At 41.4% G+C, this 27,107-nt stretch overlaps 1 protein-coding gene across 14 annotated transcripts in view; it reads right to left on the bottom strand.

The window, feature by feature from the left end:
* The window catches only part of PLCB4 (phospholipase C beta 4), a 414,002-nt gene that overhangs the window by 247,221 nt on the left and 139,674 nt on the right, over positions 1–27,107 (bottom strand). For all 14 annotated transcript variants that reach the window (XR_003524780.1, XM_027623038.1, XM_027623041.1 and 11 more), the window contains one exon: positions 10,004–10,063. The gene's annotated coding sequence lies outside the window, so the exon portion shown is untranslated. The remainder of the gene's footprint in view (positions 1–10,003; positions 10,064–27,107) is intronic.

Below are 27,107 nucleotides of genomic sequence, written 5' to 3' on the forward strand. Positions count from 1 at the left end.
TAGGACAAGTAGATATCCATATGTCAAAAGAATGAAGTTGGACCCCGACTAACATTATATTTAAAAAATTAAGTTAAGTGGGCGCCTGGGTGGCTGAGTCGTTAAGCGTCTGCCTTTGCTCAGGTCATGATCCCAGGGTCCTGGGATCGAGCCCCTCATCGGGCTCTCTGCTTGGCAGGAAGCCTGCTTCTCTCTCCCACTCCCCCTGCTTATGTTCCCTCTCTCACTGTGTCTGTCAAACAAATAAATAAAATCTTTAAAAAAAATAAAAAATTAAGTGAAAATAGATCAATGACATAGATATAATAGCCTTTAACCACAAAACTCTTTGAAGAAAACATAGGGGTAAACCTTCATGACCTTGGGTTTGGCAGTAGATTCTTATAGAAGACAATGAGAGAAAGAACAACAAAGTTAACACAACTTCATCAAAATTAACAGAAATCGTGTGCATCAAAAGACATTATCAAGAAGGTCAAAAGAAAACCTATAGGATGGGAGAAAGTATCTGCGAGCCATATACCTGATACGGATCAAGTATTCAGAATAAAGAACTTTTATCAAAAGGCAATCGACCCACTTAAAAAATGGGTCAAGGAGGGGTGCCTGAGTGGCTCAGATGGTTAAGCACCTGCCTTTGGCTCAGGTAATGATCTCAGAGTCCTGGGATCGAGTCCCGCATCAGGCTCCCTGCTAGGCGGGGAGCCTGCTTCTCCCTCTGCCCCCCCCTCCCTCCCTCTGACTCTCATGAATAAATAAATAAAATTTTTAAAAAATGGGTCAAGGAATTGAACAGACATATCCCCAAAGAAGATACACAAATGGCCAACAGCCACATGAAAGATGCACAACATCATTACCTATCAGAGAATGCAAATCAAAACCACATGTGGTACAATTTCACACCCATGAAGATGGCTATAATAAAAAGAAAGTAAGTGTTGGTAATCATGTGGAAAAACTGGAACTCTCATGCATTGCTGGTAGGAATGAAAAATGGTGCAGCTACTGTGGAGAAGAGAGTTGCAATTCTTCAAAAAGTTAAACAGAGAATTACGATGGGACCCAGAAATTCCATTCTTGGGTATATACCCAAAGCAACTAAAAAGAAGGACTCGGACACATGTATGCACATGTTCAAATCAGCACTATTCACAAGAGCCAAAGATGGAAACAGCCCAAATGTCCATTAATAGGTGCATGAACCAACTGGGGCCTATACATACGAGACATTATTACGCAGCTATTAACAAAGAATGGAGTACTGACCCTAGGTAACATAACACAGATGAATTTTAAAAACATTGCGCCTAGTGGAAAAAAAAAAAAAAAAAAGCCAGCCACAAAAGGTCCTGTATTGTATCATTCCATTTATATGAAATATCCAGAGACAGAAAGCAGATTGGTGGTTGGCAGGGGCTGGGGAAGGAGAAAGTGGGGAGCAACTCTTTAATAACTGAAATCTTCTTTGGGGTGATGAAAATATTTTGGTACTAGAGAAAGGTAGTAGTTGTACAAGATTGTGAATGCACTAAATGACACTGGATTGTTCCCTTTAAAATGGTTACAGAGAGCCTGGGTGGCCCAGTCAGTTAAGCATCCAACTCTTTGTTTGGCTCAGGTCATAGTCTCAAGGTTGTGAGATCGAGCCCCACACTGGGCTCCACGCTGAGTGTGAAATCTGCTTAGGATTCTCTCTCCCTCTCCCCCCTCTAAAAATTAATTAAAACCATAAAAAAACAAAAAAATAAAATGGTTACTTTTGGTTTTGCAAATTTCATTTCAATTAAAAAAAGAAAGCTGAAGGAAGAAGACAAGACAAGGCAGGCAAAGCAGCCCAGGTCTTTAAGACTGAAGCCCCTGAGAATGGCAGAAATGAGCACCAGCAGGGGCAGTGGTGCCGGCAAATGTGGATGGAGAGAAGAAGTAGAAATACTGTAAAACCATGAAAAGGAAATGGTCAATACAGAGATGGTCTTCCTAATTGAAGAGCAGCATCTGTACACGGTCTGGAATCCATAGAAACCTCACTTTGTAGAGTCCCAGAGGGCAGGGCAACCCTAGGTAGGAGAAGGTCCTTAACATGAGGACAACATGGTACCTGGAGCTCTTCAAGGCTGGTCCTTTCCAGACTGTTTATGCCTTTACTTTCTTATGGAAGAATGAGCATGGGGCGACAGAGGAGAAGAGGCCAGCCAATTAAGTAGCAAGTAGTTCGGAGCCTCAGCAACATCCACGGGAAAGGAAAACGTGAAGGAACATACTGGGTATAAGACAGGTCCCATATATGCACCATCTCGTTCTCAGGAACAGCTTACAAAAGCATCTCTTGCATTTCCCAGATGGGAAAACCAAGGCCCCGGGCTTCAGAGCTCCCATTCTGACTCCCACACCGTAAGGCACCCAGCCAGGTGAGAAATTAGAGAAGTCACCAAGAGCATCATCCGGCTTTAAAATAAACCTCTAATTGCTTGGGGATGTGGGGTTGACTTCTATTTTCCCATCAGTTCCACACAGACCCTCTGAGAGATCTCCAATGAGAAGGTGTACTGCACCTCCCCAAATTCAGGACCACTGTATTATTACTCAAGAGTATAAAAAGCACTACCGTCTCATGAGCTTCCTGCTGCTTTCCTCCCAGCAACCTGAAGGCTCGCAGTGAAGCCACACGTCGTCTGGCTAAACGGGACGGGTCAGCACTCTCCCCAACAGAGCCGCTGAGTCCACCTCCAACTGCCCTCCTCCTGCCTTCGTGACATGGATTCCCCCCAGGGGCCACAAAATATGGCAAGAAAGGAAGCAGCTGATCAGGGAGGTGGTTAACGGCCCAAGGTCACAGGCTGGTTCCTCTCCCAGGAGGGTTTATTTTAGTCCTCAGGCCTCAGTCAGTTGCCCTTTCCCACCTGAGGCGAGCAGCCAGGATGCCTGCTCCTCTTTTCATTGCAGAAAAGTACGTAAGGACTTTTCAAATGCAACCATTTCCACCAGGCTTTTGCCATTTTGTTGTTAATGTCACAAAAAATTACAGAGAGCGCTAGAATTTTTTTTCTCCTCCCTTTTATAGAAACATTTGCGAATATTTCCATTTGGCAGGGGGGGAATCTGTATTTCAGGCCTGTAAAAGATTTCAGATGCTCAACTCAAAATGGGAGCCTGCAACACTGAAGGGAGAAGTTCTTGGTGTTGCGACCACACGCGGGCCCTTGGGAAATGACACACAGAAGCAACTGTATTAGCATAATGACTTCAACAGTATCTTCTCACAAGCTAAGTGTGAAAAGCCCAAAGAAAATGAGAAATAGAAGGGCAAGAGCTAAAACTTTCTGTCTAGGACTGTTAGGCATTTTGTTTCTTCCAATCTTTTGGGAAATCAGCTGGAATAAACACCTTTGCTAATACCACAAACTTTTAGAAGCTTGCATCAAAACTTTTTTTTGGGGGGGTTTGAAGAACAGGACAAACCTTAAGCACTTACTAGAGTAGAAAACTGACTTTTGTCAAATGTATCCCACTATAATTTTATGGTTAATATTTTCTTCTCTACCATATTTGTATTGAAGTATAGTTGACTCTAACATTTTAAAAAATAAAGAAAAGCTGCAAGCTGTTTTTTGTTTTACAGTGAACAACTGTATTCCCATGACCTAGCTTTTTTGAATAGCTGGCTTTTTATCCATCCATCCATCAGCTCTTTTTTAAAAGATGTATTTCACAGTAAGTTGCAGAATTCAATACACTTCACCTCTAAACCCTTAGATGGCTGGCATTTTAATCTTTTCTACTTGAAGGTTGTGACTTCAGAAGAGGAAGGAGGGAAAAGAAGTCAAAGTTCATTGTACCTAGTTTCAGGGTCGCAGCTGAGATAAATTTGAGATTGTGGCAAGGAATAGTGATCTTCCTATGAAACCGAGGAAGAACCAGGAAGTACAGAATGCTGACCTCCGCAACTGTTAGTAAGTTATCTTCCCAAAGTCATGGTGTTGGCCCCACACCGATCTTCCCTGCCTCCAATCACCTTGTGAAAAGAAGCCCAGTTGGCCATGAAGACCCAAGAAACAGGCAACAGACAGCCATCCCAGAAATGGAAAGAAAGATGGTGAGAAAACCCCTGTTGTTGGCCAAGGTGGAGAATTCTCTCTTCTGAGGAGGACATCCATGGGTGGTAAGAGGAGTAAAGGGTTAGAAAGGGTTATAATTTTTCCTTCGTTTTTGCTCTTTTCTCTCTCACCTTTCAATTCCCCCACAAATCAGAAAAGGGAGGAAAACATTTGAGGCTGGGGTATGCCCACCACTTGGAATGCCTCTAACAGTAAAGACTAAGTGAAGATAATGAAAAATGAATGGAAGGCCAGAGTTGGCCACTGATTACCTAAGCAGAAGACTTTAGATTTGTCTTTAGGGCAGCCCAGTCCGGCTGACCAGGAAAGGGAAGGAGAGAGAGCCACTGTGCAGAAGTATGCCCAGGAAGGAATGGTCTGTTCAGGCTAGACCATTCCCAGAGCATCCAAAGGGGCCAAGATGGATCTAGCAGTGACACTGGAGAGGGTCCCTGTGGCAGATGGTATCTCCAACGTTGTCTTCACACAATGTGAGCTAACACTCCTTCCAACTGAGAGGTGGGCTTTAAATCTCCTTCCCTTAAAACTGGGCAGGTTTCTCATTCACCTATAACCAAATAATGTGATGGAAATGATGCAGCAAGACTTCCATGGTCAAGTCATAAAGTAATGCTGCTGCCACCTTGTCTGCTGGAACCATCACACCGGAGCCCAGGTAAGCAGTTGGGATGCCTGGAAGCCACCATGCTGTGAGGAGGCCCACAGTTGCCCAGGAAGAAATCCTGAGTCTAGGTTGAGAGAGAAAGGGGCAAATCAGTCATCAGCTGCTCCAGCCTCTTGCTCTTTCAGCTTCAGAAGCCATCACTAGAGTGACCCCAAGCCAGAAGGGCACAATGGAGCGCTACCCAAACCCTGGACCCACAGAAGAAGGGAGAAGTGAAAAGGTGACCACTGTTGTTTCAAGCCACTATATTCTGAAGTGATTTCTTATACAATGATAAATAATTAAAACAGACCCCAGCATATAAACTGGATCATGAGGATACCTTACTCCGTGCATTAGAAAATCCAGGGTTTTTAACTTGGTATCAATCTAGCCATGACCTGCCTTTCTTACTGTATATTTAGTACTCCAGCCTTATCAGTCTACATGCAAGTACCCAAACTTTTTGAGAACCTTCTAACACACATTATATACATATACACACACTTTTCCATTACCTAAGATGCCCTTCCTCTTTGAAATCTTTCTATATACTACCCTTCATTCATGATCCATCTTCCTCCAAAAAGTGACCCTAGGATTCTGCATTCTTGAAGGTTATCAGTGACATCTCAGCTGCCAAACCCAATCATTTTATTTATTTTAGAGGGAGAAAGAGATTGGGGTGGGAGGGGTGAAGGCGGGGGGGGGGGGGGGGAGAAAGAGAGAATCTTAAGCAGGCTCCATGCCCAGCACAGAGCTGTCTCACGACCCTGAGATCATGACCTGAGCCGAAATCAAGAGTCAGATGCTTAACCAACTGAGCCACCCAGGCGTCCCCAAACCCAATCATTTTCATCATCATCTGTGACTACAGGGCAGTAAGTTAACAAATGCAAATAGTACTGGCTCCTCCAAGACAAATCAGCTCACTTTCTTTGGAAAACAGTGCTGCCTCATGTCTTTAATGAACAGAGTTACCAAGCTGGGAGATTCCAGAGTGCTAACAAAGTCTTATCTCAAAGGAAGTAAGCCTCTTACCAGAGTTTTTCTTTAACATTCTGAAGTTGCACGGTTCCACTAGCCAAATGTGGCTTTTGAGGGCTTGAAATATGGTTGGTCTGAACTGAGATTTAAGTATAAAATACACACCAGATGAAAGAAATGTAAAATCTCATTAATAATGTTTATATTAATTAAATGTTAAGATGATAATTAGGATGTGCTAGGCTTAATAGATTAAAATTAATTTCAACTGTGATCTTGGACTTCCCAGCCTCCAGCTCAGGCTGCTATAATCTATTCCTTTCTACTTTTTTAATGAGGCTATAAGAAAAACTGGAATTGCATGTGTTGCTCACGTGAAATTTCTATTGGATTGCAATTTTGTGCTCTACCGAATTGAAGGCGCCCAAGGAAACACCATCTATATTCCCCTAAAAAGTTTGTGGGAGAAAATACTCTTAAAGACAAAGGTCAAATATCAGGGAATAAAAAGGATGGTTAAAAAAAGAGAATGAATAATAACAGACTTAGTATGTATGCTCAAAAACGCCACTAGCAAGAATAATTGTCCATCATAAAATCACACAATATCCTTGTCTCCTTTTTCAGGGCACTAAAACCATTATTCAAGATGACATTCATCTAAGGAAAGCCTTTGAAAAATTTCATATTTTATTTTTTTTTATTCTAATATATGTAGAAATTTTATTCACTGAAAATTACCTAGGTATCTCTCCACACTGCAATCTCTTTAGGACTTGGATATTTGAAGCACTAGCTTATTACCTTCTCTAGGGAAGAAAGTGCATTTAAAGTGCTTCTGGGGATGCCTGAGGGGCTCAGTCGGCTAAGCCTCTGCCTTTAGTTCAGGTCATGATCCCAGGGTCCTGGGATCGAGCCCCAGTCAGGCTCCCTGCTCAGCAGGTAGTCTGCTTCTCCCTCTCCCTCTGCCTGCTGTTCTGGTTCCCGTTTCCCCCGCCTGTGCTCTCTCTCTCTCTCTGACAAATAAAATCTTAAAAAAATAATTAAAGTGCTTCTGAAAGTGCAAAAGACTTGTCCCGGGAAATGGTTGAAAGCCTAAGGGATAGAAAATGGGTCTGTAGGAGTAAGAGATGACCTGGCATGCTGCTAGGGAGAACAGACAATCCAGGGTCCTGTCCAGATACCACGGGTCCCTTTTCACTGTCCCATGTGCCAATCTCCTGGCTTATATGTGCTTTGCTTCCGAGAGATGGCACTTGCAAATTTCTTCAGAGGAACACCCCTTAACCTATTGGAGCTGCTTTGTAGCAGGATGCAAAGAACCAAAATGCTCCCAAGTTCACAGCCCCCCTCCCATCAGTCCACAGCCTAAGGCTGATGCAGGGATAGGAAAGCCCAACCCCTTGTCCTGAGGCAGAAGGAAGAGTTTCTCAGAAGCCATTATGCTCCAGAGCTTTCCTCCAGGATGAAGGCTGAGGCAGGGACTTGGCTCGAATTATCCCCCTGCTTGCTTCTTCCCTCTCTCTCTCTCTCCAACTCACTTGTTTCTCCTGGGAGCACTGCCTTAATAAGACACTTGCACAAAAATCCCTCATCTCGAGGCTGCTTCTGGGGAGCTCAGCCCAATACTCTTGTCATGCATGAACGGGCTCTAAGAAAACATAAAACCAGATTCTTGTTGTTGTACCAGGAATAAGAGCTTCTATATATAATACTTAAGAGTTAAAAATAACTACACTATCCACATTGTAATAAGAATCAACTTTGATTCTAAAGAGCACTGCAGCAATGCTAGAACACAGGTCTTAGGTCTTAAAAAAGATGCTAATAGGTGTGTGTGTGTGTGTGTGTCACTATATATCTAGCTCTGTGTGTGTGTGTGTGTGTGTGTGTGTCACTATATATCTAGCTCTGTATCTCCAGATGTGAGAGAAGTTAGAACAGCATGTAAGGCTCCAAAGTAGAGGTAGAAAGAAAAAGAAGTCAACACTAAACTTTAGTGAGCTTCATACCTGATGTTATAAATTCTGTATGTAATCAATATTTAATAAAAACAATTTAAAATCATTCAGAAAGCAAGCAGCCCCAAATTCAGGTAAATCTTCCAAACTGCAATACTGCAGGAAAGAAGGTATTGAAGGTTGTTTTCTTTCTTTCCATAAAATTTGAAGACCACCAATGGTTTGACCAGACTTATAAATTCCTCTTTACCAAGAGTCACCCTGAAGCTAGAAATACAATGGCGAGGGTAAATAATCCAAAAGTAGTTCATCTGGTCTCTAAGTATTTTCTATTTTAGGAGTTGATGACTGATAAAAAGCCAAGTTGAATGAGACATAGATAATATATTCACCTTTATGCCATTACAGGAATTAAAACATATTCTGAATGCCTACTATGCATGCAATAGGCCTAAAACAAATGTTCTGAACTAATGTACAGTCAAAGGTAGTCATGATGAGAATCATGGAGAAATAAAGCAGGTGTTCAAGATAAAACCAGAGAAGTTCCAGCTCCCAGGTCTAGATGTTTCCAATTTTTAACATGGGAAGGGATTATAAAAGAATAAGATTTCAATTCAGTGCAAAAAACACAAAAAAAGCTGTCTCTTAATACAAGATACCCAACAACCAAATGTTCCTAGAGTTGAACTTTTTAAATTTTTTAATAAAGGACAGAGGGAAAGAAGAAGAAATTCTCTTTGGAAAGAGGGCAAAACTAAGGTACGGATAACCACCCCCTGGTGACATGTGGGGCCCCGATTCCAATCGGATCCTATTTTGAGGTGGGAATGGAAAAAGAGCCCACATACTATATTAGCTGTTTTAGGACCCGAGTCCATCCAGAACCTTTGTAAAATCAAGCACATGGCATTTACACCACTTCATATAGAGAAATTTCTTCTTGGAACTTAAAATATTTAACAACCTTTTTTTTTTTTAAACTTTTGCATCAAGTGTTGATTTTTGCTAAGCACATAATTCTTCATGTATAATACGCCGGTGAAAATGATCTATTTCTTAAGAATAACAACTATTATGCAGAGACAACAAGCAGTGCAGAAAAATGTAATAAAAGCTAAAAAGCAGATGTCATGTCTGCACTAATTTAAAGTCCCTGGAGAATTATTTAGCAACCCCCTACTCCAACACTGGTTTGCCTGCTAAGTAAGACATGGTTTATGAGTCATCCATGGGAAGCAGTAAAATAACAGTGCCCTTGACTAAAAATAGGTAGGGACATTCAATAATAAATCTACTTTCCTGATATTCTTGGGTCACCATTAAATACTGATCACTTAGAGAAATGTGATTCTTCTCTTCCCACATAGAAAGGCTGGAAGAAAATCAGCCACAGGCCCCACTGGACGATAACAGAGTGTGCCAAAGGACTTGCAATGTGGTGGGGAAAAAAATACCATTGTCTTCGAATACCCAGAACCTGGAGTTCACCTATCAGGATGAACAGTCAAGTTGGTTATCTTTTTCATGTGTTCACTATAAAATGACTTCTTGTCTGTTGAAGTAAGAAACGATATATATATATATATATATATATATATATATATATATATGTATTTTTTTTTCCCCAAGTGTTTCCCTTGGACAGCAATTAGAAAATAGGAATTTGATTAAGAGGTCAGAAAAGAACCATCTCTCCTATCCACCAGGATCCCGGCTCTAGAATGTAGCACTGGTAAGTTATAGTTTATAAATTAAAAGAATTGGCCATATAAAGATATTTCTGGCTCCCATTTCAGAATTCCTTTAAAGATTTATAAAATGGAACTCTAGAGGGGCACTGGGAGAATTTATTTATATCATCTCCATAGGTAGCTTCCCACAAAATGGACAGTAGATTCTAGCTGACAATGAACATAGTTGTGATTTTTTTCACATCTGTGGGAATCTCCTTAAACAATACTTACATAGGACTGAACACAAGTCATGCACTTCTCTGCAGAAAGAACTGCAGAGAACAGTTACTTAAATAATACCTAACTGCTCACCAAATGCAGGCAATATTACCATAGACAGCAAGTAGAAAATCTTGTAAAGGGTGAAGTGGAATGAACGAACTAGAATTTGGAAAATGCCAGGGCATTAATGCTCCACTGCATGAAGGAAAGGGTCTATGAATCAGTTTTGAGAGGCATCTCAGATAGTACATCAGTATAAATCAAGGAGGATTCACTGTATAGAAAGTTCTAGAACCCCACAAGTAGAAACTCTACCACGAGGTGCAGAATACTCACCAGGCAGCTCTGGATGGACTGCGAGTGATGTCCACTCAGTTAAACCCACAGCGCCGTCCTCTGTGAAGCAAGCAGACACAGACCAGAGAAAAATCAATATAAAGGACCTTTAAGATTCTCATGTAAAGAAATAGCTTTTTTGCACTTCAAAATCAGAATCTATAATATTAAGAAAAACACATTAGAAAGGCACGATAGTGACAATTTCCAAATGAACAACAAAGTTACACAGTCATCAAATCAGAAATATTACTGCTATGCCAGCCTACAGGGTTTATACACCCTTTTTACTATGCTGATCTATTCAACCTTTTGTCAAGATAATTAGAGCAACCGAACAAGGCCATCTAAAATCTTTTAGAATATAATGATCTTTTCCTGATTAACAGGAAAACATCCTTAGATGAACTGTAATTTTAAGAAAAAATTTGCTCTTTCAACAAAGAGCAGTGCTGAACACGAAAGATTTGCATCTATCTACAAAAAAAATATTTTTGCTGCGTGTTTTTTGTTGTCTTTGTTAACAAGTTGTTTATGTAGAGTCTAGATTGGACATTGAAATTTTGGTTTGGTGAAAATTTAGATTTTGAGATCCTTCCAAGATGGGGTTGGTGGCACGGGGTGCAGGGGCGGTTCCAGGTAGTATCAGAAGTATACAAAAGTTAAGAGGAAGACCATTTGCATTTGGGAAGAAGGGCAGAGGCAGAAAATTTGACAACTGAGACATGGGAAAATGATGTCTGTAAAATTTAAATTGGGATATCATGAACATCATCATCAATGTGTAGAGATTTCTACAGTAGGGTCCTACGTCGGCTGGTACATCCACAATGCAAGACTAGGCCATTAAAAAGAAAGAAGCGCATAGCCAAACTATGGAAAGAGCCTAGATGTCCATCAACAGATGAATGGATAAAGAAGATGTGCTGTGTGTGTGTGTGTGTGTGTGTGTGTGTGTGTGTGTGTGTGTGTGTGTACACATATAATGGAATATTATGCAGCCATCAAAAAATGAAATCTTGCCATTTGCAACGATGTGGATGGAACTAGAGGGTATTATGCTAAGCGAAATAAGTCAGAGAAAGACAACTATCAAATGATCTCACTGATATGTGGAATTTGAGAACAAGACAGAGGATCATAGGGGAAGGGAGGGAAAAATGAAACAAGACAAAACCAGAGAGGGAGACAAACCATTAGAGACTCTTAATCTCAGGAAACAAACTGAGGGTTGCTGGAGTGGAGGGGAGTGGGAGGGATGGGGTAGCTGGTGATAGACACTGGGGAAGGTATGTGCTATGGTGAGCGCTGTGAATTGTGCAAGACTGATGAATCACAGACCTATACCCCTGAAACAAATATATATGTTAATTTAAAAAGATTAAAAATAAATTAAAAATAAATTTAAATAAACATTGAGGTATTAGGTTTAAAAATATGAAAACTACTTAGCAAAGTAGAAAATGTTTATGATGCAATTTAATTGAAAAAACAGGATATGACAAGTTCTACAGTATGATTATGTCTATACTGAAATTATGTATGGCCACAGAATAGATCTAAATGGGAACATGAGAAATCTAAACATTTGATTGACTGGAATAGCAGAATCATAAGTTGATTTTTTTTAAATGACATATCACTTTAGATTCTTGGTTATACAATGTAATGTATGCACTATTTTTCTAAATGGAATGACAAAAAGCTAAAGGATTCTTGCTTGGTAAGTTTCTTGAAGCCAGGCTAGACAGTGTGTGTGGCTAACATCACCAGATTTAGGAAATTAAAAAACAGGGTTCCCAGTTAAATGTGAATTTCAGATAAACAATGAATTTTTTTTTTTTATTTTGGCTGATTTTTCTAACTGTCCTGAAAATATTTCACTTCAAAGAAAATTCTTTGTTTTTTTTTACTGTAAGTATGTCCAGTTAAATATGTGGAATAGGGGTGCCTGGGAGGCACAGTCACTTAAGCATCTCTCAGTTTTGGCTCAGATCATGATCTTAGGGTCCTCAGATCAAGCCCTGCGTAGGGCTCCACGCTCAGCGGGGAGTCTGTTTGGGTTTCTCTCCCTCTGCCCCTTCCCCCACTCATGCTTGAGCTCTCACTCTAATAAGTAAGTAAATCTTTAAAAAAAAAAAGAAGTGAACACGGATTTATGTGGACAGATATAGAAAAAAATCAGGTCATAGTATTAATTTTTTAAAACTCTAGTAGAGTAGTATGTGTACCATGACACCACTGTGTTAAAACAAACCTCACAGTCTATGTATAAACACTGTTAGATGCAGAGAATATATTTGGAGGGATAACAAGAAACTTGAGTTTGGTTGCCTCTGGAGAATTGGTACTGAAGGGAGGTAAAAAAGAAAAACAAGAGGGCACCTGGGCAGCTCAGTTGTTTAAGCCTCAGACTCTTGGTTTAGGCTCAGGTCATGATCTCAGGGTCCTCTGAGCCCCAGCATCAGGCTATGCTCAGTGCTGAGTCTGCTTGTCCCTCTCTCTCCCCTCTGCTCCTCCCCTTCCCTGCCCCCTCACAACCCTGTGCACTCCCTCTCAAAATCTTTAAAAAGAAAAAAAAAAAAGGAAAGAAAGAAAGGAAAGGACCTTTGCATTTTAATCTAACATTTCACCATTATGTAATCTTTTACCATGAGACCTATTCCTTTTACAATTTAAACTGAAAGAGAAAAGAATCCAATTCATCCCTCTCTAGAGGAAAAAAATCCATTTTAAATATACAGAATTAGAGAATATCCAGTACCATGTACATTTACTGATTTAGTGAATATTTACTATGACCCAGGTTCTAAGCATGGATTGTATCATGTTTAATCCACATAAGAACTCTAAAATGTATATACTGTGATTAGTCCCATTTTATAGAAAGCTGAGAAGTGACTCTTCAGAAACCACACAGAGCTGACATTCAAACCCAGACACCTTGACCCATGTTTAGCAACCATGGTACTACCTTCCCTCTGGCACTTAGCCTTTTTTCATATTACATTTATATTGTAATGAAGTATCATAGAAAGTACTGAAAACAATCAAGGATAACCCCAGCACCTAGCACAATGCCTAGCATGTAGTGTGCTCAGTAAATCTTCATCGAACAAGTGAATAATTAGGTGGACCGCCCACAGCTGGGAAATTAAACTACATAACTACTTTCTGCCTCCTGAGACTATGAAACAAGCTGAGTTCTAAAAACACCCATTGATCAATGACCCTACCATTCCATGCTCCTCATTTGCCGAAACCACTTGCCACACAAGTCCTCCTGTAACAAAAGACTTGAAAGACTGGACATGTTTTCCTTTTCCTTCTCTAATCCCCTAGTAACTATCCAACATAAAAGTGATGCATCATTCCATAAACCTTTCTAATACTGTGCATGAGTAGGAAACTGCAACATTTGAGAAACCCAATGACGACGTACTTACCCATCAAGAAGTGAAATGGTATAAACAGTTTGTCGTAAACTATTTAGCTATTGGCATACATTAGATGAACTACTATAACTGACTTAGTGTTGCAATCATATATGAATCCCAAGGCTTCAACTTACTTCCTTCTTCTAATATTATTATTACTCTAGGTGTTAAAGGATACAAATGGGTCCTTGGTAAAGGAGAGACTGTGCATGCAAGTGAGTCTGTGTAAGTCTCTGGATGTCTGTGTTTATGTGTATCTTTGTGGATGCTTTTGGTCTTTCAAAGTGGAATATTTTTCTATAACATAGAAACCTAACAAATAGACAAAAACCCAAATCCTAGAATCCTTTTGGTGCTGATAAACAAAAGCTGGTTTTCATTCAACAAGGGTGCCAAGACTATTCAATGTGTAAGGAATCTACTCAACAAATGTTTCAGGATAACTAGATAGCCACATGCAAAGGAATGAAGGTGGACTCCTACCTCACACCATACACAAAAATTAGTTCAAAATGGATCACACATATAAATATAAGAGCTAATACTATAAAACTTGTAGGAGTAAATATTTACATAAGTAAATTTACATAAGTAAATCTTTGTGACCTTGGGTTAGGTAATGGTTTCATAGATATGGCACCAAAAGCACACACAATGAAAGAAATTATTTGACTTCAAATTAAAAACTTTTTGTTTCAAAGGTCACTATCAAAAAAGAGAAAAGACAACCCACACAATGGGAAAAGATTTTACAAATCATTTATCTAATAAGGGACTTGTATCCAGAGTATGTTCAGAACTATTGCAACTCAACAACAAAAAGAAAACCCAATTTTAAAAATGGATAAATGATCTAAATAGATATTTCTCAAAAAAGATATACAAATACACAAAGAGATGCTCAATCATCAGAGAAATGCAAGTTAAAACCACAATAAGCTACTACTTCACACCCACTAGGATAATTATAATCAAAAGACAGATTACAACAAGCATTAGTGAGAATTCAGACATCAGAACGCTCATACATTGCTTGTGGAAATAAAATGGTGCAGACACTTTGAAAGCAGTCTAGCCGTTCCTCAAATGGTTAAACAAAATTACCACATGGCTCACTAACTCCATTCTTAGGCATACACCCAAGACTAATAAAAGCATATGTCCATATAAAAAAATTACATGCTGGGGTGTGGGGGGATGGGTTAGCCTGGTGATGGGTATTAAGGAGGGCACGTTCTGCATGGAGCACTGGGTGTTATATGCAAACAATGAATCATGGAACACTACATCAAAAACTAATGATATACTTGTGTGGTGACTAATATAATAAGATAAAATTTTTTAAAAATTACATGCTTTTTCACAGCGGCATTATTCATGATAGCCAAAAAGTAGGAACAATCCCAATGTCCATCAAGTGATGAATGGATACACAAAATGCAGATAAAGACGACGGAATTTTAGTCAGCAATAAAAGAATGTGACATGGAGATGTGTGACATTATGGATAAACTTTAGAAAGTATACTACTAAAGGAAAGAAGCCGGTCACAGAAGACCACATGTGCTAGGATTCTGTGTACATGAAATGCCCATTCTAGGCAAAACCACAGAGATACAGAGCAGATTAGCTGGTGTGTAGGACTGAAGGGGCAGGGAAGACAGGGAAGCACTGCTCGTGGTTGTGAGTGATGGAAGTGTTCTAAGGTTAAACCATGGTAATGGTTGCACCAAAACCCACCGAAATCATACATTTTAAGTGGATCATCTTTATGGTAGGTAAACTATTTCATTAAAGTGGTTTTTTAAAAGGCTGCATTTCAGTGAGTCCGCCTGTGAATATTAGCTGGCTTCTTTCAAAAATGACAATGCACTTATTCACAATCTTCAAGGGAACCCAGTAAGTGGTGAATATATACACTTCTAAAAGATTTGCTGTCGAAATTCTCCACGGGATTCCTTGTGATGGGAAATACACATGATCGTATTTCACCCTCACTAAAGAGGAACACATGCATGGCACCGCTTCCAAGCCATAACAAAGGACTCACAGCTCACCACAAACCACCAGTAATGAGAGATGCCTCAGTGTTTGTGATATGGTCTTATTTCAAAGCAACGGGGTCGCTGGAGCCCAGGGTGAAGCTTCTATTTCCCGGTAGAGGGAGAAGAAATTTACAAATCTTTGAGGCCAGTTTTGGTAAATCTACAAACTGAACACAAAAAGGACTGGCATTTAATACCCTCCCCGAGATATTCGGTATTGAGATTTCTGTTTTCAAATGAAGAATGGCTGGGCAAGACTGAATCAAAACAGCATCATTTCACCCTGATCTGCTATTGAACATGGAAATGATTGTTTTGTAAACAATGTTTGAGAAGAGTCATGTCAGTGAGTTTGAGCAGCCTGACAAACCACCTCAAAACTTTATTGCTTCAATCAATATCTCTCTTGGTTCACATTGTGATCTCAAGTTCACAAGAACGGCAAGAGGTCAGGACCCAATGTAGGAGCACCTTCCAAGCCTCTGCCGTGTCCGATTTGTTAACATAGCTTTAGGCAAAGCTAGTCACGTGGTCAAGCCCACACTTAAAGGATGTAGAAACAGGCTCACCCCTTGCTGGGCCAGTGCACCCTTTCGGGCGTGGAGGCAGGGACGGGAAGACTTCGTGGCCATTTTTACAATCTGCCACAGCATCGTGCCCCAACACGGAACACACTGCCGTTACTGGTCCATGGAGAAATGTTTTACAATTTCATTAGTTTATTATTAATGGTGCAGCTTACATGTAAAATACAGGTAACTTACAATGGTACATGTGGAGATAAGGTGCGGTGCGTGTTTATTAGCACTTGTCTTCTCTTCATGGAAAATAGTGTCATTTTTTTATTGGAGTTAAGTATATCACTATAAATAGAGTTTCATAGCTATTTACTACAGTCATGTTACCATAGTGCCATACAGTTGCTTTTTGTTTTTTTTGACCTGTTACATTTTCTTTTTAAGCAAATATATGGACATGGAAAAAATGAGTAATAAGTTGAGGTGAGAGATTTGGCCAAATCCATAAAAGTGGCTCATGAATAACCCAAGTTTAGCACCCTGTCGGGAAGGACAATGCTTCCCAAACTTTAATACATATACAAATCACCAAGGTATGTGGATGAAACACAGATTCTGTCTGGGATAGGTCTGAGGTGGGACCAGAGACTTTGCAACTCTAACAAGCGGATGCTGCCGGTTCGCAAACACGCTCAGAGTAGCAAGCAAGTAGAAGGGCAGAGGCCTGACCATCAGATAAAGCGGAGGGCAGCCTTTACTAGCTGTGTGGTCTCCAGCAACTGACCTCACCTCTGAAACCATCTCCTCCTCTGTGAAATGCAGGTCATATTGGGACCCACCTTAGAAATCTGGGTCAGGGTGAAAGGAGAGGAGACATACATCAGGTACCTAGGAGGGTACCAGCCAGGTAGAAGGGCCCAATACTGGCTTTGTCTTCTTTCGTGGTTAATGACTTCCAAGTCTTTGAACGGAACTGCAGGTTAAGAAACGTAAATGGGCAGGCCAAAAGGACATTGCGTTAGCCCAGAGTGGTACCTTGTCACAACACTAAAAGTGGATTTTAGAAACATGATATGTCACCAATGCAATCACATTTGATATTTTTTTTGCAAATTGACATTTATTGAGCACCCACTGTGTGCCAGACCCTGCTCCTAGCTCTGAGGACAGGACGGTGAACAAAAAACTCCAGGTCCTCACTGAGCTCACACCCTCCCATTCTCTATCTCCCCAACATATCCTCACTCCTCCGGGCTGTACCAGGAAGGCTGCTAATCAGCCTGATCTCACTACCTACATGTTTAAACGATCACCTTGGGAACCTGTAAGATTTGAGCTGGCTGCCAACATTTAAAAATCGGTGATTTCATATACATCTCTGGAGCCTCAGCTTCTCTTGGAAATCTGGAAGATTTGACATCATAGACCCAGAGCGCTGCAGGTAAGGCAGCTGCAGCTGAGAGGCATCTGTCCCTTCTAAGAAGGTCCGGGTTCTAGTTCCCGCACACTTTCTCCCCCCACGCCACCTCTTCCACCCAGACAACCTCCCTTCCCTATGTTCTCCTGCTCCCCTTCTCCTCCGAGTTTGTGAGCCTTAAATTAAAGACACAGTCAGTAACATTGATAAGCATGGAAGGAAGGGGCTTCCATCTCCCTGTTCTGCATATTCTTTTCACCATCATGCAATAAATGTCCCGCAAGAGAGCAATTTAGCATCCCACTGAGTCTATAACTGCCAGTTTGAGAAACCATTCTAAACTCTGTCCAGAAAAGTTAACAGCTCCTATACCTGTCATTTACTGTGGCTAATCAGCTTTAAAATCTATAACTGGGGGCTCTTATAGGAACTTATTAGGAGTTTATTTTTGGATTTTTTTCCCTAAGTAATGATAACCATTTGTAATTACCCACCTACATTCTTTTGGCTGGTTTCCCCTGTGTACTGGTTTTCTAGGCCTGCATAACAAACTGCCACAAACTCCGGTGCTTAAAACAACACATATTTATTAGCTCTTAGTCCTGTAGGCCAGAAGTCTGGCATGGTTGCTGGGTTCCCTGTTCAGCGTCTCACAAGGCTAAAATCAAGGTGCCTTCGAGGCTTCCTTTCCCAAGGCTGAGGAATAACTGGTTTCTGAGCTCAGGCAGGTTGTTGGCCAATTTTATTTCCTTGTGGTCACAGCACTGTGGACTCATTTCCTTGCTATCAGCTGGAGGCCACTGTCAGGTCCTAGATGCCACCCCCACTCCTCGCCACATGGCCCCCACCATCTTCAAAGCTGGAGGTGGAGAATCTCTTTGAATCTTTCTTCAGTTCTTTATAGGGGCTTAACTGATTAGGGCAGGCCCACCAAGGATAAGCTCTCACTCTTCAAGCCAACTGTGCAATGCAACATAACCTAACCACAGGAGGACATGGCCCCAGTCCTGGGGATAAGACAGGGTGCACGCACCAGTGGGTGGGTGCCATGGGGCCATCTTGGAATTCTGCTTACTACACCTAGTAATCGTGAGCATGCATTTGTCTCTGCATGTGGTTTTTTTCTCAGGCTGAGAGCTGAGGTCATGTCACAAGAGAAGCTAACCAGCCAGCAGAGAAAATCTGTGCAAGTTAAAACCAAAGAGTATATATTTTTTTTTTTTTAACAACTCTGCGTTCATCACTAGAGCTGTTAATGTTCTTAGGATTCCACTATTTTACCCCAAGAATACACGGACTCGCCAAATTCCAAATCTACAGCAGAGGTTTCTCCCCTTCACTTAAATTGAACCATTATGAAACTAAATCTCTAGAATATTGACATTCTAGAAAGAGGAGGAGGAAGAAACAAAGATAAAAACAAGCACATACTTAGTACCTAGGGGGACAAAAAAAAAAGTTTTTAACACAAGTGACCAAAAAAATAATGCCATGGGCTGAAATTTTTTTAAATTACGTTTTCTACATGGTGTCAACCAATTTAACTGCTTTTTCAATCAGCTGACTTATTTGTAAGTTGCATAGAGGCAACCTATACAAAACCTTACTGATACCTAAAGGAAAAGGATTGAAAGCCTACTTCATACATCTACAAGTACAAGACATGTTAGTTTTTTTTTTTTTTTTTAACAGACGAAAAGGAAACTAAGAAATCTCCCTTTGAAAACACATTAGGTTAGAGAGCAAAACAGTAATAATAGTAGTAATAATTACCAGTTAATGAGAAATTACTACGTCCAGGTATTGCTTTACGTGTATGAACTCATCAAATCTCACCAAACTCTATAGGTAGAAACTTCTTACTGAAGAGGACACAAAGGCATAGAGCATTATAGCACTTATCCAGAGGCACATGGCAAGTGAGCAAAGGAGCAGGACTTTAAACCCCCAATGATCTGGCTCTAACGCACTTCCTTTTAAGTGTTGCATCTGCCTGTGCACCCATCTGGGCTTCCAGCGTTGTGAGACAGGGGCGCTTTCTGCACCTTCTATACCACACAGGTGGTGGCTAAGTGCATATGCACTGTATTCAGATAGATCTGGCTCATGGCCATGGCCAAGGGGCAAATGGGCACCGCCACCCTGCCAAGGGGTGTGTTTCTATCATTTGCATAAAGACACCCTATGTACCAGTAGCAGCCTTATCCAAGGAAAGCTATGAAATAACCCAAACATTCTGCTACCCCCAAGATCTTTATTTGATAGGTGGGAGGCGGGGGGGGGGGGGGGCAGGAAAAGTATAATCGATCCCTTTTTTACTCCTTCCAAACCCACCCTTTTCCATTGCCCTGAATTCTGAAAATTCAGAGATTATGAAAAGATAGGAACAAAGGGAAAGCTAACACTAGAAGCAAAGAAAAACCACTGGCTCCCTTTCTTTCGTCAAAAGGAAAGTGAGCTTTCCTCTAGGTCACGAGAAAGGAAAGAGGTCTATAGTTGAACAACCTCATACCTTTTCCATTAACTTCCACCGAGCCACCAGCAGCACAGACCCCACGAAACCCAGGCTTAGCAGTTGTAGTAATGGGGTCACCGGAGGTGGAGCTAGGATGGGGAACACATTTGCATAGAAGATGCATTTGCATTCAAGATTCATTTCCACAACTAGGTTGCACAAACCCACAAGTTCAGTGGCATTTACTCAGAGTTCTTCCCTGGTACTTGCAAGGCATGACCAAGGACTGTCACCTTGCCAGGGCCCTCCGTGCAAGGAGTCAGAGACTAGAACTATACTTCACTCAATCCCCTCAATGGTTCGCCTATGATCCTCACCTGAGCTCCAGTGAAGGTCCTGGGGGCAGTCACAGAGCAGAAATCACAGAAATATAAATTTAATTATAACTATATTTTATGTATTTAAAATGTTTTATATTCTCTGTATTTGTAATATATTTAATACTTTTAGATATGTATTTTTTATCTTATATATAAATACAAGCTTTGTCAGAGAAGCCTCCCTTTGGGATGATGCTTTGCAGTGTTGCTTGTTGTGGGTCTTGGTCTTCACATGGTTTTATTTGTTAGAATTTCTCATGCTACATAATTTGCCTTAAACTTGCCATGCACTGAAGCCAGAATACTTAAATATGTTCAGGATGGAACACAACCCTTACGGTCCCCTGGCTGCCTGTGGTCATCAGTGAGCCTCAGAACATTCAAGCAGGGTCTTAGTTTCAGAAACCTGGATGTATGCCAACCCAGGTAATTACTCTCGGCCTACCTAATTTCCCCAGGCAATTTAACTGAAAATGGTATTATCCGTCACCTCAGTTCTCATCTGCTCTGAAGTGTCCCTGTGTCCTCTTCTTCCTTCCATTATAAGCTAACGGAGCTGGTTTCTTTTTGAAGCTTAAGTTGAAAGAAAAAAAAAAGTTTCTGAATCTCTCTAGGGGGAAAATATCAGATAAATACGAGCCATTTAATTAGTTGCAAACCAGGGTACTGAATAGTGTTGGCGGGAGCCAGCAGCAAGACAGCCTTCCTTGCTGCCTACCCTCATGAAAAGTCTCTTTTATAGAAAGAAATACAAAGGGTGTCCTACTGAAAAACTGACTTAAAAAAAAAAAAATGTGAGGAGGGGAATGTGAGAGACCCCGAGAGGATTTTACTCTCCTGAAATAATTTTAAAAGGCACTGTTCCGTCGTTCATTTCCAAATAAGCTGACTTAAGAGTCAGCAGAACAAAATACACCATTTGACACAGGAATGCCTAAAACTCAATGAAAATGCAACAGAAATGTGCTTTCTGATTACTTCCAACAAACATGAACTTAGGCAGTGCTCTCCAACAGAAATACAGTGAAAGCCATGAAGGTGAGTCACACATGTAATTTTCAACTTTCTAGTAGCCATGTTTAAAAAGTCAGAAACGGGGCGCGCCTGCATGGCTCAGTCGGTTAAGAGGCTGACTTGGGCTCAGGTCATGATCCCAGGGCGGGTCCTGGGATCTAGCTGGAGTTGGACTCCCTGCTCAGTGGGGAGTCTGCTTCTCCCTCTGCCCCTACCCCCACTCGTGCTCCCACCGGTGCATGCTCCCACCGGTGCAAGCTCCCTAATAAATAAAATCTTAAAAAAAAAAAAAAGAAACAAAGACTACTACTCAGCAGTAAAAGAACTGATAACAGCTTGAATGGATCTCAAGAGAATTTGCTCAGTGAAAAAAGCTGATCTCAAAAGGTTACATACTATAGGAGACTCCCTTTATATGGCATTTGCGAAATGACAAAAGTATACAGATGGAGAACAGATTAGTGATTCCCAGGAGTTAGGGGAGAGGGAGGGAGAGAGGGAAGCAGGTAGCTACAGCTATGGAAGCTTAGCACAGGGAATCCATGCGATGGAATTCTGTATTTTGGACTGTGTGGTGGTCATATGCATCTATATGGGTGATTAAACTGCACAGATTTATCCAGTTACATGCATGCGCACACACACACGTACATGAAACTGATAAAATCTGAATAAGGTTAGTGGATTGGATCAATGTCAATTTCACGGTTGTGATATTATACTATAGTTTTCAAAGATGATACCAGTAGGGAAAACAGGGTGAAGGGTCTGGGGGATCTCTCTGTATTATATTTTACAAATACATATGAATATACAATAAGTTCAAAATTAAAAGTTAAAAAAGTGAACTGTAATAATATATTTAACCCTGTACTGCAGAATTCTCACATAATTGATGTACGTGTAATCGATATAAAAATTGAGATATTTTACTTCTTTTTATTCTAAGTCTCTGGAATCCAGTGCATAGTTTACCTCAACAGCACATTTCAGTTCAAACTAGCTACATTTCCATGTGTTCTATGGCCACATGTGGGCTGTGAGTCCCAGTATTGGGCACCAAAAAATACCTTAAACTAAACCTAATATCCATTTCCCAGTCCTGTCAAGTGGCACATTCTAACATAAAACATCGTTACTTTGTGGAAGTCTCTCACAGAGCAGGTTCATAATGAAACCCTTAGAGCTTGAACAATCAGTGAAAAATATGATCTGACTGGTAGAGAAAATTTCATCAGTGGTACCAACCTCAATCTGTTTTGGACCACAGTTTCCTGACAAAAATAATCCCTATAAGAGAGACATCTAGTAGCTTCTATGAAATAATGCCTAAGAAGAGTTTCAAGAGCTATAGTACACAACTCTGAGATCAAGACCTGAGCTGAGATCGGAGAGTCAGATGTTTAACCGACTGAGACCCCCAGGTGCCCTTCAAGAATTAAGATTTTTAACTATTTTTGAACCTTTGTGATTTTTTTTCTGTAGTTCTCTCTGCTTTCCTACTTCTCCTTGGTAATTAAACTTCTTAAAATGAGAAGGTCTTGTGGGTTTATTCTTTGGAGCCATGAAACTGTGAGACTCCATCTTCTTTTATGGGTAGTCATGGAGGAGAAAGAAACAAGTGTGTAATGGCAGCTTTGAAAAAAATACATAAAATTAGGCCAAATCTCTTGGGATTCTGTAAAGTAAAACAACGAGCAGACCTGGTCAACCAGGTCTGACAAAAAGCTCAGGGCTCAATCTCAAAAGACCAGTGCCATCTCCATCCACCAAGGAAAGTGGGAAAGCAGTGAGAAATCACTATTCCCAAACGGAACCTTCAAGAGTATAAAGAGAGTGGGTTATGGAATGAGAGAGGCCAATCTTTGAGAATACAAGACAATTAACCTCTCTTGGACCTAGTTTCCTGGTTTTATAAAGCAGCAAAATTATCTCCTTCAGTCATTGTTGTGAAGTTAAATGGAATAACACACGAGAAATGCCTATCACATTCCTGCAATCCCAAGCGGGTGTTCAATTACTGTCCTTTCCCATTCACTTCTATACTCAAGGAACCACCCATGGAGAGAAAATGATCTGTGCAAAGGAAACCAATAGTAACCTCAGAAACTCAAGAACTATTGCTCTAGAGTAATGCCAAGGAGAAAAATGTCATTTTAATCTATTGTGATTCACTTCTGTTAGTAGGAAGCTGGTTTCACAATCAAGCCAGGTTTGTAGCACTCCTGAGACAGCAGTACAGGCGCAGGTATGCCTAAGGCAGAAGCCCCAATATTATCTAAAAAATGGAAACTGGGCCAGTTTCATCAGAGAATCAAGACCTCAAGAACTTTTATATATTCACATTCTTCACAAACATACAGTGCATCTTCCAGTCAGCAAGTGAGAATAGAAAAAAGAATATGGCACTGCTTAGAAGAACCACTCAATGCCTGAAGTTCTCTTGTTACAAATTATAGAACTCAGACTGGTATTTATGTTTGTCAGATAGTTTTTGGCCACAGACAACTGACCGCCCATCTGTTCCAAGAGAAATCACATTGTGAGCTGGTCCACTGGTGCCCAGAATACAGGGATGCCAAGAGTAACTTGGTTTTTATTGATACAACTAAACTCTGCAAACTCTTCAAGACCCAGAACACAGCTGCCAATATCAGAGCCCTCGGATGGGTACCATACTGAATAGAAGGGAGTGCATGCACAACTTGGGAGTGATTTGTATGGACAACAGCCTGCTGTCATTCTGTTTCCTGTTCACGTCTCTTTGGTTTTATGAAGGAACTAAAACAATTTATCTACAACTCTAATATGTGGGACAAGATCCCAGATTTTATCAGCATCATCACTACTGCTAGAAGTGAAGATATGAAACAGCTTCTAAGAGATATGGGGACATTTTCTGCCATTGCTCTTTCTGACATTGGAGTCAAAGTCCATCATGCTACAAATACCATGTGAAGCAGGACAGTCTCTCTAGAAAACCACAGTAACTGAAGTAAAATGAAACGAGAAACTAAAACTTCGGTGTCTCACCCATCTAAGACATTCAGGCTTCATCAATGCCTGGATTCAGAGGCATAACTGTTTTAACAATCAAAATTTCCCCAGCTCCAAATTCAAGATGTTGACATAGAAAGATCTTGAACTCACTTCCTCCCACAGACACACTAAGTCACAGCTATATATGGAACAATTTCCTCTGGGGGGAAAAAAAAAACCTAAAAACTGGCAGAGTGATCCCTTCACATTGGGCAAATGGGAGGAAAACCACGCTGAAGTAGGTAGGACAGGCTGAAACACCATCTTGCCATACATCCCACCCCCGATGTGGCAACCTACAATCAGGAGGGAACTCAGAATCTGGAGCTTCTGAGGAGAAAGGGGTTCATACCCCACCTTGAGTAACCCAACTTTAAAGACCAGCACCTGAGAAATGAGCTCCCAAAACATCTGGGCTTTGAGAATAAGGCTCATGCTCATAAGAACCCCAAGGGGATGGTAAACCAAGGAACACTCTTAAAGGGCCTGTGGGCAGACACCTGACTCACCCATCAGGGGCCAGCACAGAAGCAGCCCATGGGAAATTGCCCAGACTTCATGTGAAAGAGACTCATTTCTTAAGTTGAAAGCATTGGTCTGAGGGGTAGGGAACTGCACTGAAATAATTTCTGGGGTCAAAGGTTGGTGGGAGCCATCTTTCTACTCTCCCTCTGCTCTGCTAAAGCCAACAGGCACCATACCATCATGTTTGGTTTCGTTTCCTTTCCAGCATGTCTTTTTTTGCTCCAGCAGATAGGCGCCATTTGTAAGCGCTCCCTCTCTCCTCTCTCTCTCCAGGGAGGAGATTGGGGTTGGGGGGTCCTTTTTCCTTGTTTCCCCCCTTTTTGTCAGGTGCCATCTTTTTACAATCCCCCTTGTCCTCACTCGAGCCCGTGTCATCTTCACACACTCCCTCTGCTACACACCAGAGTGCCAGTAGCTCCCAGAGGGGAGCTTCCACACATGTCTGGTGCCCCCGGTTTTCTAAGTCTGGTGACCTGGTTTTTGCAACTGCTGCCCAAGGGACACCCTTGATTGCTTGGCGCTGGAGGCCAGTGGCGGGGGTGGGGGTGCTTACACTTATGGAATCCCATGGGAATGTAACAATCAGAAAAACAGTTCTTGGCAGACTCCTCCTCCTAGGGTGCTGCACGACAGCAGATTGAAACACACCCCAGCCTTTCTGGGAAAGAGGCCTATTTGCTCATCCTGGAGCTCTGGCTCGAGGGTCAGGCTTCTGGTTTGGTGCACTTAGAAGAGCCTACAGAGGAGCTCCCAGGGAACAGGCTGGTGGGATGCCACCTGTGTAGTTTCTCTCTACCTTGCTTCCACAGTTCACTGGTATATTCTAGAAAGGAGCTTATATCTTTGTCTGGAGCCCTGATTTTTGCAGCTGCTACCAGGGAACACCTCTATCACCTGGCTCTGGTGACCAGCAGGCTTCTATTCATGGGTCCCACAGGACTGTAACCCAAGAATGAGTTCTTCAACAGCTACCACACCCAGGGCCCAGCAAGGGATAAGAGATTGAGGAGCTCAGTGTTTCTGTGAAAGAGGACCATTAGTTTACCATCCCACCACCCTTACCATAGGCTTCTAGTTAAACAGGAATCTAAGAGCTGACCAGAATATTTCCTCAGGTTTTGGAAGGAAGGCACTATCTTTGTACTTTCTCTTTGCCATCCTCCAGAGCACAAGCATCTCTAGGAAGGGAGCTGTTTTACACTATATATCTGGTACCCCGGTTTTTACAGTGGGTGCATTGGTTTTTTACAGCCAGTGCCCAGGGGATACCCCTTGGTCACCTAGCTCTGGTAGCCAGAGGGGCTTAGATTCCTGGGTTCCCCAGGACTGTAATGAGAGAGAGAGTTCTTGGCAGGCTACCACCCACAAGGCACCACATAGAACACAGACTGAACCATACCCTGACTTTCTGTGAAAGGGGCCTACTTGCTAGTCTTGGAGCTCCAGCCTTAGAGGCAGGATTCGAGTTTGGCATACATCTAGAGGCTACAGACTGCTCTCAGGTAACACAGGCTAGGGGGACGCGGATCCTTATGCTCTTCCTCCACCTCAATACAGCTTCCTGGTATCTCCAGAAAGGGAGCTCATACATGGGATCTGGAACACTGATTTTGCAGCTGATGCCCAGGATACACCTTCAAATTGCCTGCTTGGGGGGCCAGTAGGACCTATGCTGACAGCTTCACAGGACTGTATATATTTGCAGTCTTTAAAAGCTGTGGCCTGAGGGTCTGGCTTCATTCAGTTGCTGACTGACATTCTCTCCTTCGGGACACCACTACTGATCTTGGCACACCTTCAAGAGCTCTTAAAAATAAAATAGGTTCCTTGGACAATCACAGAGGTTTGAGAGACAACCCAGACCTAAAGAAAAATTGAAGCAATAAGGTTCATCTCCTACACAAGGTCAACCCTTCCAGATTGGGAGAGGTTTAGAGACCAACAGAGAGTGTCAGCAAAATGAGGAAGGAGGGTACCATAATCCAAATAAAAGATCATAAAACCTCAGGAAAAAACTCAATTAAGTGGAAATAAGTAATTTACCTGATAAAGAGTTCAAAGTAACATCTTAAAGAAGTTGCACCAAGCTGGAGAGAAAGAGATGAACACACTGATAGCATCACAGAGAGACAGAAAATATGAGAAAGTTCTAAACACAAGCCACAGAACTGAAGAATACAACAACTAAACTGCAAAACACACTAGAGGAGTTCAATAGATCAGATAACACAGAAGGATCAGTAAAACAGGGAAGAGGGAATTCACCCAATGTGA

This window comes from Zalophus californianus, chromosome 8, assembly GCF_009762305.2.
Source record: "Zalophus californianus isolate mZalCal1 chromosome 8, mZalCal1.pri.v2, whole genome shotgun sequence".
Taxonomy (NCBI): Eukaryota; Metazoa; Chordata; class Mammalia; order Carnivora; family Otariidae; genus Zalophus; species Zalophus californianus.